The 21,146-nt window shown below is 40.1% G+C and overlaps 1 protein-coding gene across 6 annotated transcripts in view; it reads right to left on the bottom strand.

The window, feature by feature from the left end:
* The window catches only part of RGS17 (regulator of G protein signaling 17), a 68,104-nt gene extending 47,166 nt beyond the window's left edge, over positions 1-20,938 (bottom strand). For 4 of the 6 annotated variants that reach the window (XM_074537710.1, XM_074537713.1, XM_074537714.1 and 1 more), the window contains exon 1: positions 20,799-20,933. The gene's annotated coding sequence lies outside the window, so the exon portion shown is untranslated. Of the gene's footprint in view, positions 1-20,076; positions 20,601-20,798 lie in introns of those variants that run through there. The other 2 variants (XM_074537712.1, XM_074537711.1) reach the window with 2 other exon arrangements.
* Positions 20,939-21,146: the final 208 nt, after the last annotated feature.

The raw sequence follows: 21,146 nt of genomic DNA, 5'->3' as shown, positions 1-21,146 counted from the left end.
ACAAAATGTTTATGATCATATCCATTTCCTACTTGCCTATAAACCACTCATTTTCTAGATTCAAAAGTTTCATTCTCCCCTGGAATCCAATTTCTTGTGTTTTCAAGCAGTTGTGCTGAAAACACCCTGAGTGCTTCCATGTGAATAGTGAAAATGGCTGCAGTGTAGCTAAAAATGGGTGAACAATGCAGAGGAGAAAGCAGAGCTCAATCTATAGAACTCATAAATCCTTGGTTAAGAAAAAAAGCCAAACCAATACTTAGTGAATACATTGAGAATTCTTATTGTACCCAAACCATATTTGCTCGCTTTTTATGATGTAAATAAATGCCTTTAATTTTGTCTCTAATCAACTGATTGCTACTGATTCAGTTGGGTATACCTGGTTATTTTAGAGGAGAAAAGTGTTTCCCCATAGCAAGCTTAGTATTTAGCTTAGAATGAATACTAATGAAAGGTTTTTAGATTACCAAAGCTTTTCCACTTAATAAAACAATTATACTTGAATGGCATAGTATGTACAAAGGCAAATAATGGCAGCTAGAAGCAAATTGGTTATTCTGAGTATCTCACAATAAGAACAAAAAAGACAGTATTTATAACTTCTGACAATGTAATCTCTTCTGTTACAGACATCTAGGTTCACCTCTGCTAATTAGGTCAATTCTTTTTGAGTGCACCAGTAGACAAGTGGATGATTGAACTGAAGGGATGGGACACTTTGGGCATAATGGAGAGGAAAAGCTAGAGCTTCACACAGTCAGGTAGCATCAAATAGCTAAGAAGTATGTGGAGAAATATAATATTATAATAATATAATACCTGATATAATAATTATAATATCTGATGTTTATGGTAAACCTGTGCAAAAAGAAATCTTATATGTGATAACAAAAATCACTCCTCTCCATGAATAAAGCAATAGAATGACCACAATCACATTTACTGCAGGTTATGACAAGATATTTTGTCCTAACTGCACCTCAGCACTTGAACTGGGTGAAAGGTTTTTTCTCTGGGTAACTGAATGGATCAGAGATGCAAAACTGAGTGATACAAAGTGACTAGTGTCTAAAAAGTTCTGTTTCAAAGATTATGAAATTACCCTGGTATTTCTTTCACAAGGCAGGTATCTGTTATTTGCATAGCTGTTTTCTAGTGTTGCTGAATGATCGATACATCTAGAAATTATTATGCACCATTTACCATCCCTTTACTTATAAACTGGAAATGCTACAGAAACTGGTATTTTAAAATGAGAAAGTGAACAGTGAGCAAAAGCTTTACATGAGTGGTTGGAGAAGAAGCATAATTTAAAGAGCAGCTGTAGGATGAATCAAAGAATAATCATTTCAGCCAGTGACCCAATAAAGCTGCCCAGACGTATTTCTGGTTTAACTCCATCTTAGCCATTGCAAAGACACACTTTGGTAAGAAAGCAGCTTTATGCATTTGCATAGAATTCCATCAGATTCCAAACACATGGGATATACACCAGGTTCCCAAATAACCCTAGAAGGAAGGGGAGTTTAGTTTCCTGTAACTGTCCATCTAAACATAAAAGCAAGTGCATAAGGCTTTGGCAGGATATTTTGCAGAGTTATACAGTAAATCACCAACTAAGAATTACAGAACACAAGGTTTTCTTGAAGGACCCAACGTTGCCCAGACAGAATTGAATATATTTCATATTGGATAAAACTAAAATTTTGGTGGTTTTTTTTCTCCTCTTTTCTTCTCTTTTTATGGTCAGGGGAATGAGGGTTATTAAACCAGAATGGATTTTTTTGCTTGTATTTTTTACTCCAACAAAGAATGAGGGAATGTTATAGGACTCAGATTTTTTACTTAGTGCAGTCAAGTGCAGAGGAAGTTTACTCCCCATTCTTGCTCAAGGGAATGACATGTGCCATGATGCAGGGGTTTGCAGTGCTCCTCTTGTTTTCCTTTACAAAAGCAGTTCTGCCATCTGTGTCAGCTTTTCCAGGTCCCTTTCTCTGTTCTCTACCCTCCCCTGTTATCCAGTGAGTGCTTATGCTTCAGTCACAGAGAGATCTCCTGTGAGGCTCTGGTGAGCAGCTCACAGCCATTTGGCAAAAAGAAAGATGGTTTATGCTTCACCATGCCAGGAAACTGATCTGAGTCAGTGAGGTTCAGCAGCCATGTGGTTACAACAGACTGACCTCAGATTCCAGGAACAATCTCAGTCTGGAGTCCTGCTGAAGCTATGCCTGTCTGGTAGTTTGGCTATCAAAGTCCACTATTTCAAGTGGGTTTGTGAAGGATGAGCTACAGAGAGCAATACTCAATTCAAGAGAACAATACTTTGTTTTTCAGCATCACGTCATATTTGGTCCCCAAATTGATATGAATGAAATTCAGAGTTTTCCATCCCATGATAAATGGTCTACACCATTGCACACTTGAACATTTTCTCCAGTGACAGCTGACATTAGTTACCCTGTGGGCACACTTGCAGTTTACATGGGTTACTTCAGTTTGCTTCCTTTGGGAAAGGCTGAAGGATGGTGTTTAAAATAAACCCTAACACCAAAACCCCAACCCCAAGTCCAACAACATACTTCACATACCACAGTTTCTTGAAAAGATGGATTTCTTTAAATTTGGAGTTGCTAATCCATAATCTCCCAAGTATCTTATAATAACCTTGATGCAAGCTGAACACTGGTTTCTTTCAGATACAGAGGGTATTTTTTATCAAATGGGGGGCAACAAATTACTTTCTAGATGTGATGTTCAAGACATAAACAAAAGGAAACCAGAAACTGCAATAGATGGAGAAATTGAAGTGATACAAAACAGTTAATCATTCTTTAGACATGCTTAGCAAATTTTCCTGGCAAGAATGCTATCACTTTGGAAGATAATTTAATAGACAGAGGAGACAAGAAAACCAGTTTGCTTCTAATGGCATTGCTATGGTGTAATGGGGCTGAGATGGCTATATTCAAGACAGATGCTATTATTTCTTCTAGTTTTACCATAAGTGACACTATGACAATTCCAAAATCAAGCCTGAAAGCCCATTAAAAACATTTTTCTGGCTTGACTCATAACAAAATGTAGGAACTGCTTTTTTGAGTCCTGATGAATGGAGAAGCTTTCAGAACACTCAGACTGATGATCCCTAGCTTTTACAACAAAGTGCAAGGCAAACTTAGTGGTCTAGTGATATGCTTTTATCACACTCTCTCTTTTAATGGTGTGGCCTTTTCCATCTAAGTTATTGTAGCAATGGAGAGAAATACTGCTTCCCCATTTATTTATTTATTTCCATTTCTGTCCATTTGTGTCACTTCCATGAGAACCTTCAAAAAATTGGTCAGTCTGCTTCTTAGAATCACACAAAGATGCTTGCATGCTTTTTAACTGAAGAAGTTCTGAGCTCCTGGTGCAATCCTTATAATTAAAGTTTAATTAAGCATAAAAAACCCGTTCACTTATTGCACTTTGGTTTTATCAGTGTTCTCTGCTGCTGCATTCCCCTAACAGACCACACAGTTCTTAATTTGATTTGTCTTTCAGTGTTCATCTTCACTGCTCTCTCATATCTTAAAATTTGTCAGTGTATAAGCAGGACATTACTTCAAGGAAGATAAGTATCCAACAGCATTGAGTTAATGTTTATATTAATTAACTAGAAAATCTGTTTATGGAGATGTGAACACTCTCAGTTTTTGCAACCCTTCACATGTGACAGTGTCTCAGTAGATAAGCCAGAGGCATTCTAAGAGCAAGTGTTCAGATTCCCCTAAAGAACAGAAGTGTCAAACTTTCTGGAACAGCTGGCCATTCACAACTTTAATAGATAGCTAACAAAGGAAGTAATACTTGTGCCCACAGCACATTGAGCAGAGATAGTCAACAAACTGGAGAGGAAAGATGATCCAGTAGCTGAGGACTATTTTAGAATTTAAAAAACCTGACTAAATTGTTGATTATTGTCTTTTGGTAAGCTACTTCTTTCAATTGGATTTGGACACTAGAGTTTGTTAGATCATGTATTCCAAGTATTCCCACAAAACTCAATTTTTTCCTTTTCATGAAACATATACGTGATTAAAAAATCTTTCCAGGTTTGAAGTGAGTGTCTCCAGACTTCTCCCTTGTGTGTAGATTGCATCAAAGGGGATGTAGCTATTAGCAGATTCAAAAGATAACAGGGGATGCAAGAGATGCAGGTGTAAGTACCTTTTCTGCTCACCATGAACCTTGCTTTCTAAAACCAGGTGGAAGAATCAGTGACTGAGAGCGAGGAGAAAGGAGATTTTCTTTTTGATTAGATAGTCAAAAAGTTGAGCTTGGACTTGAGCAGAAGATCTTTCAGATTCTGAAGCACTTGGACAAAATAATAATGACAGATACAAAAGAAATGTAAATGGTAAGATAACAACTTTAACTTGTATAAATTTACTGTTAGCATTTTTCTAAGCTGCTGTGTGGGAGGTACTTGCCTGTATTAAGGAAGCCCTCTCTGGAATTACCAAAACTGATGTACATTATTTGTTTCAGTCCTACAATAATTTTTAAACAACAGCTTTTATCTCCCACATATGACACCCGTCATACTGATAATTTCATGGACTAGGGGAACATTCTCTTTTCTCTTCCATGGGTCTCTGGAACCAGGGACTGACAGATAATTCAGAAATGCTAAATGGAGTTTTCTCAATCCATCCACACTCTACTCGCATCAGCATGGGTCTTGACCCCAGGAAATGATTTCCTTACAGTTTTGTTTGATGTTCTCATGGCATTTGAAAGATTAAAAAGGTACTTTTTTTTACAGAAAGAAACAATTTCAAAATTGTCTGACACAACTCCCAGAAGAGTTCGTCTTTGCCCTGACCAAAAGCTGTGTTAGGTGAAGTTTGAGGAGATTTGATTATAGCATAACTAGTAAACAGAAAAGAGAAAGAAGCTCTCGGATAACAGGTGTAGGATAATCACGCAGCTCCAAACTTCTGTGCTAGGATAAAAACCTCTTAGGATGTCTAGTTCTTTGAAGAGAACTTGGCAGGCAATCTGTTCTAAGCAACATTTACTGTAGGTTTAGTATTTGTCCCATGCAGGCACCTTGCACATGCAGGCACCATGCAGTGCTGGTTTTAATGTGTGCTCTAATTACATTTTTCTATTTATTTGGTAAGTTGAACACCTTTTTTAGCTTTTGATTCAGTTATATATTATAAGTTAGTCCTATTGCATATGATCATATTTTTTGTAAGATATGACCCTGAGTCATTCCTCAAAAAAAACCACATTCTGGACTAGAACATGCTTTGTAAAATGACATAGTGGATGTGCTTTCTTGCTTTTATTCAATATTGCAGAGATTAAATAATGTGGCATCCACACACTTTAGCACTTAGAAAAAGACAGAAATCAAGGTGATCTTGCTCCCCAGTGAACATTGTAATGGTGGATAAACTGCTTTCTCCCTGGCTAATTTCTCTTTAATTTTTTGGTGGGGTTTTGGGTAGGTTTCTTTGCAAAGCAGCACAGTGTCAATGGTAACAATGGAGACTGTTTCTGCCTTTGAGTATCTTCAAAACTGGTGATTAGAGCAGAATTTTTGTGGTGGGAAGGGGAAGGTCTGAATTCCCTCAGCTTCACACTGGATGAACCAAGGTGCATCACATCCTAGCTGAACTTGTTCCTCCTCCTTCATTTTATGAAAGAAAAATTGAGAAAATGGCAAGAGTTTTGGGGAGGGCAGGAGGGGTGAAGTAACCCCAGACCTGATCAGCCTCCTTTTCTGGTGGTTTTGGACTGACAGTTCATTTGTGTCCAGTGTTTTGTGATGAGTTCAGCTCTTTTAGAAAATAAGAGGCACACTCTCAGTGTGCCTTCTGGACCAAGCTCCTCTGAGATCTCTGGCAGACAGCACATCCTGCTGAGAGCTGGTAGTGACCTAGTTAGCAGGATGGAGTTTCAGGCATGAGTAATAGGCACTCAATGCACTTAACTGGGGAAATTTGGGTACTTAAAGGGTGGGAAGGGAATGGGACTTTGTATGTTCTTAAAAACTCAGAGTCCTCTTAGAGGACCGAAAGCCAACTAAGTCCCAGTTTGGATGCCTAGTACATACAGCAGTTTGGGGTGGAGGTGCACACAGCAGCTACTGTCAGCCCAGTGAAGAAGATAAATTCCTCCTTGTCCATCTCTGTGCTAGGCCAGTTCCACCTGTGCACAAATCCCTCACCCTAGAAGGCTGCAAGGAAGAAGGAGCTACAGAAAATGTTTAAATTAATCACATTTTTTAATTCTCATCTAAGCCCAGGGCTTTCCTCAAGAAGATGGCTATTAGAAATGCCTGTATCTTCTGAATTATGGAGTTCTTAGATTAAGCCCTGAATGTATATTTATGGCATTTCTGAAATGGCCGCTTTCTGTTTACCAGAGTGGTTTCTGTGTTTTTTTGGTTTTTTTTTTTTTTGGCACCAGTGGTGCCAGTAAGTATGTTACTGTAATATTTATGCCTCTTCCATAAACAGAATTGCTGAAAATAATTTTAGGGAAACTTGGGATAGTAGAAAATTGCCTCTTTTTTAAAAAAGACAAAATTTGTTTTAAGGGTTTTCGTTTTAAATTTGCTAAGGGTACAGGACACAATGAAATTTTAAGTTATCTGTAACAGCAATAAAATCTTTTGGAGACTTGCAGTTGACTCAGTACCTTTTTCATCAGGACCATAGTCTTGTACTAGAAAGTGTGCTGCAGGTAAGAAAGGCCTCTAGTAGATTTGCCACATGCAGCAAATAGTGTGACCTTTCATTGCCATCAAAAGTTGTCTGCCTTCTTTCCTCTTCACGTGCCGATCTCCAGATCCAATGAACACATATCTTTGGGAAAGTTGATCTCCTTTCTTTTCAAGATCATCTGCTCTTGCTTAGCCAGAGGTATTTTACTTATTCTGATCCTGTGGTATAGGATCAGAAAGGAGGAGCAGGAATAGAAGCGTCATGTAATTGTTGGCTCCTATCTCCTGCTGTCTCTAGATCAGGAAACTTAGTTGAACAGCACACAGTTTTGAGTGTTTCAGGAGCAAATTCTAGTTGCAGACAGGAAAAGAAAACAATCTAGGTTTAGTGTGGGTTTTTTGTTTTTGTTGTTGCCCATATGCCATTATTTATTGCATATAAAGGAATGGTTTTGATTTTTAAAACTTTTTTAAAGGCAGGTTTTAATTTTCAACACTTTTTTTAAGGCAGATTCTTAATCTGGCTGAACAAAATTCTTATAAGACTGAATTCCTAAAATGCTGCAAACATCTTCTAATTATCAAAAGCTATTAGAAATCAGCCTATATATTAAGAAGCGGCTCTAATACACTTATTTTTCAATGTCCATCTCTGCTATTCCATACTTCCAGACTTTATCACTGTAGCCTTTTAATTCACCTGTTCTTTACAAATTTTCTTCTTTCTTCATTAACTAGCATCCAGATCCATGTTACATTCAGTACCATTCACTGCTATCTACTGAGATTTCAGTCTCACTGTCTATTATGCCTGTTTCTTGCCCCTTCAGATTTTAAAGGTCCTTTTCAACTTCTCTGTGTTCTCTCAGTCTGTGCTGGTTATTACTTTCACTCCTGAGATTTGTCCCTTCACCTGGAACATCTGGAGAGCCAATTCTGAGGTCTACACACTCTAAAATTTTCTGTCCCTCTCAATAATTCAGTCTTCCTGCTCCCCAAGTTCAGCAGTTCTTGCCTCAGGATGTAAGCAAGGAAACAGCTGGAGAGCCAGGGGCAAAAATCTCACAATGAATATAAATGTGGCATAAAAAGTTCTTTAGATCTTATGGAAAGGCTGTATGGAAAGCAATGAAACAACACTTAGCATCTCAATAGAAGATTCATCTCAGTTAGTGAATAGGATAAACTTCTGTTCTCTGTGGAGCTGACTCAAGCACTTCTTCCTTCAGGGAATTTTTTTTAGCTTTGTGGAAAGAATTAGTAAGAATTAAATTGAACCACCTGCATGTCTGATCACAAAGTAAGATTTTGCAGATTTTTCTGCTAGAGTGAATGCCTGTGTTCACGTTTATTGTTTCATTGGGGGGAAATGTAGGAAGAAATTTTGCCCTACAATTACTGATTTGGACTAACATGTTTTTTCACTGAGGCAGACCTGTAGGCAAGTGATACTTTAATTTTTAAATGTTTCTCAAGGACAATTTAAATATCTCAAAACTCCTGGAAGTTTCTTCCTCTGGCTTCACTTTAAGTTAGAGCCTTATTGCCTTAATTGTGGTACGACCCATGACTTCTGGATGATGGTATGACATACCTGCTATGACAGGTTAGATATCCTTGCCAACAGTATTCTGTTTAAATACTGAAATTTTTAAACACCTGAAATTTTGTTTTTGGGGAGTTGCAGATTAGAGTCCTAGCAAGAATAAGCATGTGCTGAGGAACCCTTTGCTCTCTGAGGAAGAAGATGACAAGATTACCTGTGCCTGTGTGGGACATCACAACAGCAGCAGGACCAGGGAGGCCCAGGCATTAGGGTGGGATGTGCAGTGCCTGATGGAGGACCATCCACTGGATGCTGAAAAGAAAAGGGCTAATTTTGGGCAGCCAGGCCATCTCAGTGTCCCAACACACTTGTTGGGAGTTTCTGAGCTCCATACTGCCTTTAATAAACAGTATGTACATTACCTACAATCTCGCAGTTGCTGCTCCTTCTGATCAGGGAACACACGTAGATAATACGTGTGACACTCACTACCTGCTGGTATTTCATCCATGCAACATCTTAGGAAGGAGATGTGGATGAAAATGTTTTCCATGTGCTAACAGCACTGACCTTTCCATTACACATCACTCAGAAGCAGTGACCAGACATTCAAAATCTGAGTTTGAAAGCCAAATTTAGACATTTTCTGAATGGTTTTATTTTTGTTCGAACAATAAAATTATTTTTAAACAGAAAAACTAAACTGAACGTTATAATTGCAGGAGAGTGTGGGCGGCAGAGCTGCCTGCTGATCACATTAATTGTTTGATCCTTATTCAGCCACCAAAGGCTTGGGTGCAGCCAATTTTTATTTTTTTTTCTAGTTAAGTGCCTGTCCTGAGATAGTGTTATTTTTCTCAGTGCATAGTAACAGGTAGGATGTCAACAAGTGGAATAAAGGACACGGTGTGGTTATTGTAATTTCAAATCTCTCCTTGGCTCTGAAAACAACTTTTTAGGTATGACTCTGAAACCCTTATAAAGAAGAATGATCAGTTTCCATTCAAGTCTGCAAGTGGGTCAACATAACAGAACTGAAGTCTGAGAACAATCATCAACAATCACCAATTCATCTTAATGGCCCGGATTCTTCATTTCCTTGACAAATGTTTAATTTTCTCTTGTGATCTAACTTTTCTTTAGAAGGTGAGTCATGCGCAACAAATCAAAATGATGACATTTTTGTTTGTCCTGTGCAATCTCATGTAGGTGAACCAGTGCATTTGCAACACAGTTGCTATTGCTGGAACCCTTCTCTTCTAGACACCTCTGTACTAAAATGTTACATCTATATCCAGTTCCACAGGATACCAAGTTTGAGAAGCACTTTTAAATAACACAAAAGAGTTTCCTGAAGAAGTTATTTTGTCTGAGAAGAGAAATTATACTAATATTGAAGCTATTTTGTATCCAAATCAACATGGAAATGTATTTTGACAATGGACCGGAAAAAAAACAAAAGACTCTTTAGGTTGCCCCAAAGTTCAGGTGTGTAGGTGAATCTTCTCTTATACACATGACCTTACATCTTTTGCTCCCACTATTCACAGTGAGGATCCCACTGGGTCACACAGCACTGAAATTCAAGCAGCACACTTCTAAAATTGCTTCAGGTGTGAGCCGCACCTTGAATATTCCTTATCAAGGTTATCCCCCTTAGATAATCAGGAGAGAATGCTCATGGAGCAGTCACACAGGCTTTATTGTCTTCCTGTTCCAAGCAGCTCCACAGATGAGTTATGAAGGGAAAAGGCTGGAGGAGGGTTTTGTGACTGGGAGGAGAGCTGTGGCCAGGATATTTGTGCCCCCTTGTTTCACAAGATATGGATTCTGCATTCTGAGTGTTCTCTTCATTTTTTCATGTCTGTTTGACCTAAAGAGTTTCTGGGACAAATGTTTGAAGGGGAGGGATATGAATGTGTCAGGTGAACAAATGGAAGGGAGGAAGAAAAATTTAATATGGATCATTGCACAAGAGCAAATGAAGAATAAGCACTCTTTGAGTGAATGTGGCTGGAAATGAGAAAAAGGTTTTCAATGGGAGTTCTGGAACAGCCTCTGGGTAAGAGTAAATGTAAAAAAATCCCAACCAACCAAACGAAAAAACACCCACCAAACCAAATGAAATAAGAAAACCCAAACAACCTCCTCCCCTCTCCCTCCCAAAAACCCCCACAAACCCAAACTAACAACAAAACAAAACAAAAAACATTTCCTGCTCCTAATATCAACTTGGTCAAGAGAAGGAAAGAAAAAGTAAAAACTGACTGAGGGAAACAGACAGAGTTTGGGATTAAATTAGCTTAATTAGATTAAATTTCTACTTAACAGAGCCTTACAATCCTATGTTTAAAATGTGAATGATGATTAGCATTACTTGTAAGAATAGTTTCTGCCATAGAAGTCCACTCAATTAATGGAAAAATGTCTTGAACATTAATAGCAATGCAATTATTTGGAGTCTTAAAACCTTTAAGAACTGTCTCCCATCTTCAGCTGGATCTGCAATAAACTGCGCTTTCTGATAAATTTAGTCTTCATACATTAAAGCTCTTTCAGACCATATTTTCTTGAATTCAAGGAGACCTCTGCCCCATCTTTCAAGGGACATACAGAACTTACTTCTTTTCTTTAAAAAATAAACTAAATTGCATTTACTTGGGCCATCAGCCTGCTTCACAGGAAATTTACTGGAGAAGCTGATTGGTGGTAGCTCGTGCCACAGCTCATGGGTTTGTCCTCTCACAGTGATAACCAGAAGGCAATCAAATAAAAGTTTCTGACGCTAAATTACAAATTAATATATATATAAGCATATATAAAGTATATGCTGATATGGACTGAGTGAATCATCTCCCCTAGTTCTAATTGCATCCAAGATTGAAGTGTTGCTAAAATTCAGAGTAATTTGGGCTGAGAAATCGTATGCTGCCTTCATTATTAGAATTAGGTCTCCATTGACTAATTAGTCTACTCCCTTTTTTTACCTGTAAAAATATTTTATTGTGCAATAGCTGTGATATTACAGGAACTTATGTCATGAAAACAATCAAGCTAAAAGAAATGTGCATAGATTTTTTTTTCCAATGCATAATTTGGAAAAGCTATGACAGGTGTTATTCTATTATGAACACGACTGAGTTGACTCTACTGGAGTTAAGTTCTTTTATGAGGATGACAGGTAGCAGTTTAATGGAACCCCAAAATCCCATATTTTTTTAAAGAACTGATGAGCTGAAAGTTATGGGATATATCTATGCAGAAGGTATCTCGTGCTACTTGCCATATGCTTCCATTCTCTCTTTTTCTTTTTTTAAATGCAGGTTTACATTGCTCAACCATCCAAAGTCTTCCTGGTTTTGTAGTGTTTTGTTTACTGAGCAATTTTTTTCTAATGTGGCCCTAATTAATATTTTTCATGTTGATATTCAGATTACATATGCAAAGGAGCAAACTGGAGAGGTTTTACCCTGGTCATCTTCAAATGAGTAAGAATACTTGATCAGAAAGACTAACTTCTCATTCAGCTGCCAATGCCCAATTTTGTCCTGGAAATTGTCTGCATATGAAGATTTTCTGGATCTTAAGCTCTCTCTGATTTCTATACATGAGCATTACTTTGGTAATAAGGAAGCTGGAGTAGGAGACAAGATTCTTAATGTTAGATTTTAACCCTTGAAATCAACAAGAATTTTGCCCTGTATTTTTAATTTCTGCATCTGCCACCATTTTACTGTGTGATCCTCTAATTGCTTAATTGACATGTAGCCGCATTTCTGTTCTGTGAAAAGCAGTGCTGCTGTCTTAGCATGCAAAGGTAATTTAGTGCTTGTTTGAAAGGTGAGCTTGTAGAAAAGACAGCATGATGGAACGATTAAAAAGCACTTATTAGGTCTAAATTGCCAAAATCTGGAAGGACAGAAATAGTCTTTTCATAATGTGTTCTTTATTTATTCTTAGTGCTTGCTAAATTGCTAGATTCTCAGAATAATAATAATATGATGAGTAGTCACCTTCTCTTTTACTATTTTCATCTTTCTGGATTCTCTATTTTCTTAAAAGTTCCTGAAACATCACATTGTATGAAACCAGGACACTGTATCTGCCACAGCATTATATGTCTGACCAAGAAAAATGCTCAGCAGAAGTAAGGTCATACAAGATATATAACTTTCCTATTACCTCATGCACATGCAGATACGAGCAACTCACCTTTCCTAAACTTTATAATTTCTTTAAAAATATGTTCAAACAATTCTCTCTCCTGTTATGTATGAAAAAAATTAATATTGAACATAAATCCCTGTCCCACAGGTTTGATAGAATATTAATAGTAATAAACACATGAAGGACTTGAGTGAACTCAGTATAGTTAAACCCATTCAATATGAGTTATGCTAAATATAACTTTTAAAACCATACATATTTGAGATGGGTATGAGATGTTGATATTAATATTTTATATATCAGATTTCCAAATTTATGGTATCGCCAATATAAATATGTTGACTTCTGTTAGTGAATACAACATTGTGATTCTAGAATAAACATGGTAAAAGTCAACATGATAAACATTAAATGTATTAAAAGCTGATAAATTTCGATCTGAAATTAAACATGGGGAATAACTATTAAGCAGGTGTGTTACTAACTGGATCCTTCAAGCATATGTTCATTTGTACAACCTGACAACGTACCCCTCTGTTGTGAATAGAAGGAACTATAAAAATCTGCAGTGTTCTTGTTTGTAGTAGGTGAATATCAAGGGAACAACACAAACTAAAAACTCTCAGCAAACACTGTATCCTTTGGTCAATACCATATTGAGAAGGAAGAATTCAGGCCAGAGGCAGAGAGATGTGATGGGACTGTACTGTAAAGAAACAGTTCCTGGGCTGGTCCTCTGGCTCTGAGGCTAAATGGCCAATTCAGTTTCATTCGTACAATTAGAGTCACCTGCTCTGCATAACAGGACAGTCTCATATTAGCATTTTATTGGGAATGATCCCTGGAATGTGGTAACTTTCCAGTCAGGTCTAGGACCATCCTAAGAACTCAGTACACAGACAATCAAGTTCTGGTGCAAAAGCTTAGGCTTCTGTTAGTTTGCAGAGAAAAAAAATCTGGGACTCAATAAAAACTGAGAGTCTTGGCAACTAAAAGAAGTGCTCAGTGCAATCCTGCACCCACAGGAGTTGTGCTACCTTGGCTACTACATAAAGCCAGAATCTTAGATAGCCACACAAACACCATGTTACTGCTGTATTTTAGCACTGACTGCTATTGAAACAACAGCTGTGATTTCCTTGGATGGTTACTGATCAATTGAAGCAGGTTAAGAAGAGCTAAAACAATGGTTGAAGGACTATGGAATATATTTGGTGGTAAGAAGGACTATGGAATGTATTTGGTGGTAAATGTGTTCAGGAGCTATTTAGGTTAAAAATAGAAAAAATTTAGGAGTGCATTTCACAGCTTCTGAGTAGTTTGTACTGCAGGATACAAGATGATAGGTAATAGAGGTAAAATAAGGTAACTTTCTTGTTAGTTCTGCTTTTATTAGATTTTTCAAGTGTCTGAACTTTGTCAGCTATCTCTATCCTAGTCTGCAATTAGCAGTGTAGGCATAGGCTTTGAGACAGATGCTGGATATGGGATAGTCCTTCCGCAGAGAGAGCTGAGGACAAATCCAATAAACAGTCAGATTTCTGTGTTCTGAATCACTGACCAATGCTCAGTCTCAGCTCAAAGCTGCTGCCTTCATAACTTGATAGGTTATGAAGTAGCTGCACTCACTGGTTATAGGTATTCCCTCTATTCTTACAAGATTCTTACCACACAAGTACTTATTTCTTTTGTGGTTACTCTGTGACTTAATTTTACATATCAAACAATCAAAAATTTGAAAGCAGCCTTATCTATTCTGGTCAGCACAATGTTTACCATACAGCTGAGATTCTGTTTATTATCATCTGGGGGTTTTTAAATTGTGAGGGTCAGTAAGTGTTTATAAAAATACTTGGCAACTGTAATACATATAATAGTGAAAAAATTCTACACATGAGATTCCAGTTACCAGGTGAACAGATACATCAAACTGTATCCATTAGATTATCAGACCATTATAAGACAACTGCATTACAACACAGTAGATATATTTTTAAACCATTCTACATGAATGATAAAAAAAATCATTTTTACATCTCACTCTTCCCAAACCCATCTTGAAAGCTATGAAGCATCTGATTAATATTTTAGGACTTGTAATTTCTGAAGATAATAAGACTTGGAAATAAAAGTACCTTTTGGACACTGACTAATTAGGATGACACTTTCCACCTACATTCATTAAATCAAGGCTACTTGTGAAGCTCTTGTACAGGAAGTTATTATTCACTGTTCTCAATTTTCATATGATGCAAATCATTGAGAGCAGAATCTACACTACCCAAAGGTCTGGTACAATGTGAATATCAGAGAGCATGTGCTGTCTGCAGTACTGTCAAAATAAAGCAATATTGATAAGAAATTCCTTACTTCAGAAGGTTGTTCCCATTAAGCAAACCATAAACATTAACAATGGTATTAAAAATTTACTATACATTTCTTCACTATGAGGCCAGTGAGGCACTGGAACAGGTTTTCCCAAGAAGCTGGCGACGATGCCCCATCCTTAGAAGTGTTCAAAGTCAGGTTGGACGGGTCTTTGAGTAACTCAGTTTAGTGGAAGATGTCCTGGTCCATGGTAAGGGGAACTGCAACTGAAATGTATGTAGGGGCCCTTCCAGCCCAGACATTTTATGACTTCCCTCTAATTTAAGTTTCTATGAGAGCAGCATATATACTGATACTAATCAGGCAGTGGTGCTGTGAGAAATGTCAGGGCTTCCCGCAGCTCCTTGCCACAGCTGCGACGTGCCTAGGACATGCTGCTGCTCTAAGGGTGCTCGCTGTTCTGAAGTCTCTCTTGAAAGCTGTCTGAACTACAGAATCAGAGAACCACAGAATCACTGAGTCGTTTGGGTTGGAACAGACCTTAAATATCACCTAGTTCCAAACCCCCTGCCAGGCTGCTCAAAGCCGTGTCCAACTCGGCCTTGGAAGCAGGTATAAAAGTGCTGTGCTAAGGATACCATGAGACCCTCCATCCACGCTTCCTGGGGTTTAATTGCTTTCTCTCACAGGATTATTTTACTTTAACTTACATGAGCTGCTGATAAATGAAGACATTGTTACAGCATACCATAGCACAGCAAAACAGAATACAGCAAAAACATAATACATAATAAGCAAGGTGGCATAATCAATTAATCAGGGACCTGAGACAGAGTGGCTGTGTCCTTTAAAGGCAGTGCTACTGTGACATTCTCTCTGCTAGTCTGTATGCACAGAGATGGGCTGGCTATATACAGTGGTTCAGCTTGTGATCTCTCATATTCCAGCAAGCACAGAGCTGGCATCACTGGAGAGAGCAGCCAAATGAAGCTGCTCTGGTAGCAGAGGCTACAGAGCTGTGTTAATGCCTCACTGTCTAATTTACCCCTTTCTCACTGAAGAACCTAGGCTAGATATATACTGGTTTTGTTTGGAGAAAGATTATGCAGCACAGATGTAGTGTTTAAGGTGTGTGCATGTTTTTAATGCTTGGCTGCTGGATTTAAGATTTTATTAAATTTTATTTCTGCTCTATCTCCCTACCTGTAATTTCCCACATACATTCTATTTAGATATTTACTGATTTCTAATAACTTGCTGCTATTTACTTACCAAGTAAATAATGTATGAATATTTCTTTTGCATGGAAGTTAAGATGCATTTCATTTATATTTTATAAGCAAAGAATTTAAAGACAAAACTATGATTCAAAAATTTTATGATGCTACGACAGAATCAACCTTAAATTGATTAAAATACTCTTATTTAAGTCCAGATTCATTAATATACCAGAACAATAAAAGTTTTTCAAAGCACACGAGTCATTTAAATTGAGTTTACATCTATTTTGCATCACTGGAGCAGTGCAAATGAGAGAAAGCACACTAGGGAATCGAGCCCTTATGTTGGTTTGGTCGAGGCACAGGTTAGATGGTGGCTGGGCAGGAGGAGCAGAGCAGACCCCAGTTCATCTGTTTGTGTGCCTCAAGCATTCCCCAAGGTCCCTGCCACCATCACACTGCTTGGCTGCTTCCTCTGTGTGTGCTAGAGACAGCAGCCATGCCAGGGAAAACCTCCTGAGAGCAAATAGCCGGCTTCAAGCAGAGACACAAAATCTCTGCAGAAAAGAGCTCCCTGAAATGGTTAACTTTCCAGAGAACCAGAGTGACACACACATGCAGCTCACTTCCTCACACCCTCAGCAGCCAAGACCTGCAGAAGTGCCAAGCTGAAGTGCTGGGATTCTTTGGAGGAGTCAGCAGCAAAGCTATTCACACAACTCTACTTACAGCCTGTAGAGCCATAGCCATTAGTTATAACCACCAATAGATAAACTTAACTACAACTTAATCTATTCACTTGTTTTTACACCCTATGCACACCCTATGCTTTTAATTAATTATTGGTATGGAAAGTTTGATTGCATTATTTCATTATAAAAACTACTTAGAGGAAAAAGGTATGTCAACAGAAATGCTAGGTTTTGTGAAAGATTTATTTTTAATGAATTTTAGCTCAAGCCAAATAGCACATGAATTTTATGTTCTTAGAAAACTCATCCTGTATTCACAGAATAAGCACTACTATGGTAGGGATATAGTATGATAGGGATATATTTTTCACTGCAAAAGCTGAAATCTTGGTACGAGTGCAAAATAAATCCCTGACATCATGAGCCATGATCAGGATCCCTCTGATGGAACAGTGATGAACATCTCTGTAAGAGCTAATACTGTTTCACTTAGTACACTTCTGGTGTATTCCTAAGAATCTCCATATGTTCATAATTAAAGGCATGCATGTGAAGCATACAAGTAAGAGAGTGCTATTTAAAAGTACTATGATTGTAACATTTATTTAGGGTAATGCATTTTTAGTGAACAAAAGTGTATATACCATATATATCCATCTACATATATATGTGTTTTGCTACATATACACCACTTGTAAGTAGAAAATAATGTCTGAGACTGACATTCCTCCTATCCTTTCCCCTAACAATACCACTCAGCCTCTCCTCCTCTTAGTCTTTTGGGAGATGGGGATTAACACATTTGAGGCTTCCAGCATTTTATTTTTTGTGAAGAATTTCACAGCTCATGGGTTTCTACCCTTCTCTACTGCATCCCGTTCTGCTGTGATTGTGTTGCTCCAAGTTGTGTCTGCTGCCAAATTAAAACTGTGAGAACTTCTGTGTCTTTGGGTCTGGGTTGTGCTTTTGTAGTTCTCTGATCTCCTATTCCTTTATTATTCTTATGGCAAAATCAAAGAGGGACTACCACTGAGATCAGGGAAGTATTCTGCAAGGTTGGTCTGATCAATACCTCCTCAAGCAGGACTGAACTCAGGAGCACTCTTCTGAAGAAGAATTTGTGTTATAGCTCCTTACAAATCACCTACATTTTATGGCACATTTAAAATTTCCCTTTGAAACTGTGCATGTTGATGCACATCCTTATAATGAACATTACACAGAACAATTAGAAAATGATGATACTTCAAATGTACAGTTCATATATATATATATATATATATATATATATACCTATATACCTATATGCCGTGACATATAGCCTGCATTTTGTATTTAATATAGTTGTTAAAAAATAAGAATTGCAGTTAAGAATAAAATATTTCATCTTCTTTTCAGGGTAGGTAGAAAACTGCATTGAGACAGGGAATTTTTCACCAAGCTGTCAGTCAGATTTCAATTCAAATCAATAGTGCAGGGAGTATTTTTCAACGGAGAGCTTTTCAGTGGCCTTCTTGAAACCAAGTTCAAGGGTTCAGGGCAATTCTTTGTACATAAGTGTCCATGTTGCATAACAAGAAGAAGAAGAACTATTCTTATGTGTAGATTTCGAGATAAAGACCAACGACTGAGCACAGCTTTACACTCCTGGGCAGGCCTCTCAGCTTGGTGATAGGTAAAATGAAGAGACCTGACCTGCCCAGTGCTGTACCTGCTCTGGTTTCAGAGGACACTCCTGGCACCTTACATACACACATTATGTGCTCCCTGTCAGCTAGGTAGCACTGAGTGAAATTACCAGGCAGGTTCATAGCAAACAAAAGGAAGTAGTTTTTCACACAAATCATAATTAAATTTTGGAGCTCATTTCCACAGAACAGGGTTGAGACCAAAGCATAAACAGATTTTTTAAAAGGGAGTAGGGAAACTCAAAGTTTATTATAGTTTATGATGGTCTGAGAGCAATCTCCAGTTTAAGAAATCCATGTTCTATGTATTACTGAAACTTGAAAGGATATGCCAGAAAAAGATTCCCTGTATGCCAGTCCTGCTTCTTACGTTTTTCTCCTTCAGCATCCGCTAATGACTGTAGTCAGAGCCAGGATATTGGACTAGATGTTCAACTCACTATAGCAATTTATTTGATCGTATTCTTTTAATTAAATTATGTTCTTATTTTGGCTACTTAAAAGGATCTAAGGCCTTGATGGAGAAAGGCATTTAAATGCTTTAATGCTCACGTTATTTCAGGGAGGCAAGTACTTGAGTGTATCATAGCATTTGCATTTTAGGCCATAAACTTACTGGGGTGGGGCTCACTCATCTTTTAATAGGACTTTGCTTTTTCTGGGTATGAGCTAGAATAAAAATATGTATTTTATAACAGTGATAACAGAGTGCAACACTGTTTTTCTATGAAGGTTAAATAGTTTGTTTGCCTAAATGGCTTGTGCCACAGGTAAATTTCCTAGCGATTTATATGTAAGGATGATGACACTAGCATCAACTGATGTGAAAAAGAATCAACTTCCTTTATAGAACTCCCAACATTTGTAATGCATGAACATTTCATTTGTAGGAAGCTATTTTTCACCTGTTACCCACAATAGTATTGCCAGCCAATATGTAACTTACACACATATTTACCTAGAAGGGTATTTCAGATTTCATCCATTTTGCAAAAGCATCTGGCTTCAAACCTATGACACACGTTGGTGAAAATCCAGATACAGATACGAAGAAACCGAATACCAAAAACCATAAATTTCACCCCTGCTGTTTCTAAGCCTGACAGCCCCATAAGGTTTCATTCTACATCAACAAGAAGAGATACAGATGTACGTTAGGCTGGCAGCCGAGCAAGCGAGGCAACCTCGGCATTCTTAATTGCGGGCGGTTCCATCCCGAGGAGAGACGCAGCCCCGCAGGAGCAGCACACGGCGGGGCGGGCAGCGACACCGCATCCCCGCCGCTCCGGCGGGTGTTCCCGGCAGCGCGGGGAGCCCCGCTCCGCACCGGGAGCATCCCCGCTCCGCACCGGGAGCATCCCCGCCCGCCGCCGCGCCCGCCACCTGCTCCCGCCGCGGCCCCCGCCCGCCGCCCGCCGGCATTTCCCGGGGAGGGGCGGGAAGGAGGCCGGGGCAGAGGATGGCGGTGCCGCAGGGCACGGCGGGCGGGGGAGGCTGGTGCCGCCCGAGGCTCCGCGGCCGCTGCCCCCGCGGCTTCCCCGACCCCGGCCCGGCCCGGCGAGGGGGGCAGCCGAGAAAGGGGGCAGAGCGAGGGAGGGATGGGAAAGCAACTCCCGATCTTAGAGCAACCACTCGCTCGTTCACCCTCACCTTCCGCCGGCTCCTCGGACTGAAATAACAACAACAATAATATTAATAAAATTTACACCACCTCTCCTCGCGCGAAGCAGACCCACGTTACAGGCAGGGGAAGGTCAAGAGGAAAGCCAGGAGGAGCGCTGCCTCGCCTCCGATCTGGCGGCTGTCACACCGCCAGCCCGTGTCCCCGGCTTCCCCGGGGGCGGCCCAATCCCTCCCCCTGCCAGGGCTGGGCAGCAGCTCCCGGCGCGGCGAATGCCCCGCGGCATCCCCAGCACAAACCGGGGGGCGGCGGAGATGGGGGGCGAGGGTAGAGCCCGGCGACACCTCTCCCCACCCCTTTGTGCATCGCGGGCACGACACACACACACACACACACACACACACACACTCACTCACACATACTCATATACACGCACATACACACACACACACACACACACACACGCTCCACCTTGCAACCTCGGCGCCGAAGCCGCCCGTTGTTACACACACACAGAGGCACGCTTACACACACCCTGTCACCCCGAGAATACATTTTCTCTTGCACTCTACCGCCCGCCATCCATCCATCCATCCATCCATCCATCCATCCATCCATCCATCCATCCATCCATCCATCCATCCATCCTCCCTATGGTCTCCCTCCTTCCTTTCCCTCTCCCCCCCCTACATCCCTCCCTTTGGTCGGTGTGGTTTTCCCCACACACACACCCTTTGCATCACTATAAAGCAGACATTTTGGTGCCGTTTATCACGGTTCAGGCTGAAACAAGCGCGGAGCGCCTTACCCACCCCCGCCCGGCTGCGTGCAGTTGGCGCTGAGCGATCCCGGGAAGGGCTGCAGCGGCTCGTCCCCTAGCGCAGCTGCTCCGCTGCCATCCGCCCAACTTCAGCACCCAGCCGGCGGGGAGAGGGCGGGAGGCGGCGGCAGGCGGGCGGGCAGGGAGGGAGGGAGGGAGGAAGGGAAGGAGGGGGGCAGCGAGAGAGAGCGAGAGAGAGGGAGAGGTTGAGAGAGAGGGAGAGGTTGGGAGGGAGGCCGGCGGAGAGGAAGGGCGGGCGGGAGGGTGCGAGGAGCGGCGCGGAGCGGGAGCCCCCGCACATGCGCTCTGCCGCCGGCGCCGGGAGTTCCCCGCTCGGCGC

Source organism: Zonotrichia albicollis, chromosome 3 (genome assembly GCF_047830755.1).
Source record: "Zonotrichia albicollis isolate bZonAlb1 chromosome 3, bZonAlb1.hap1, whole genome shotgun sequence".
NCBI lineage: Eukaryota > Metazoa > Chordata > Aves > Passeriformes > Passerellidae > Zonotrichia > Zonotrichia albicollis.
The sequence above is the reverse complement of the archived record's forward strand: the minus strand, read 5'-3'. Positions and strand labels throughout refer to the sequence as shown.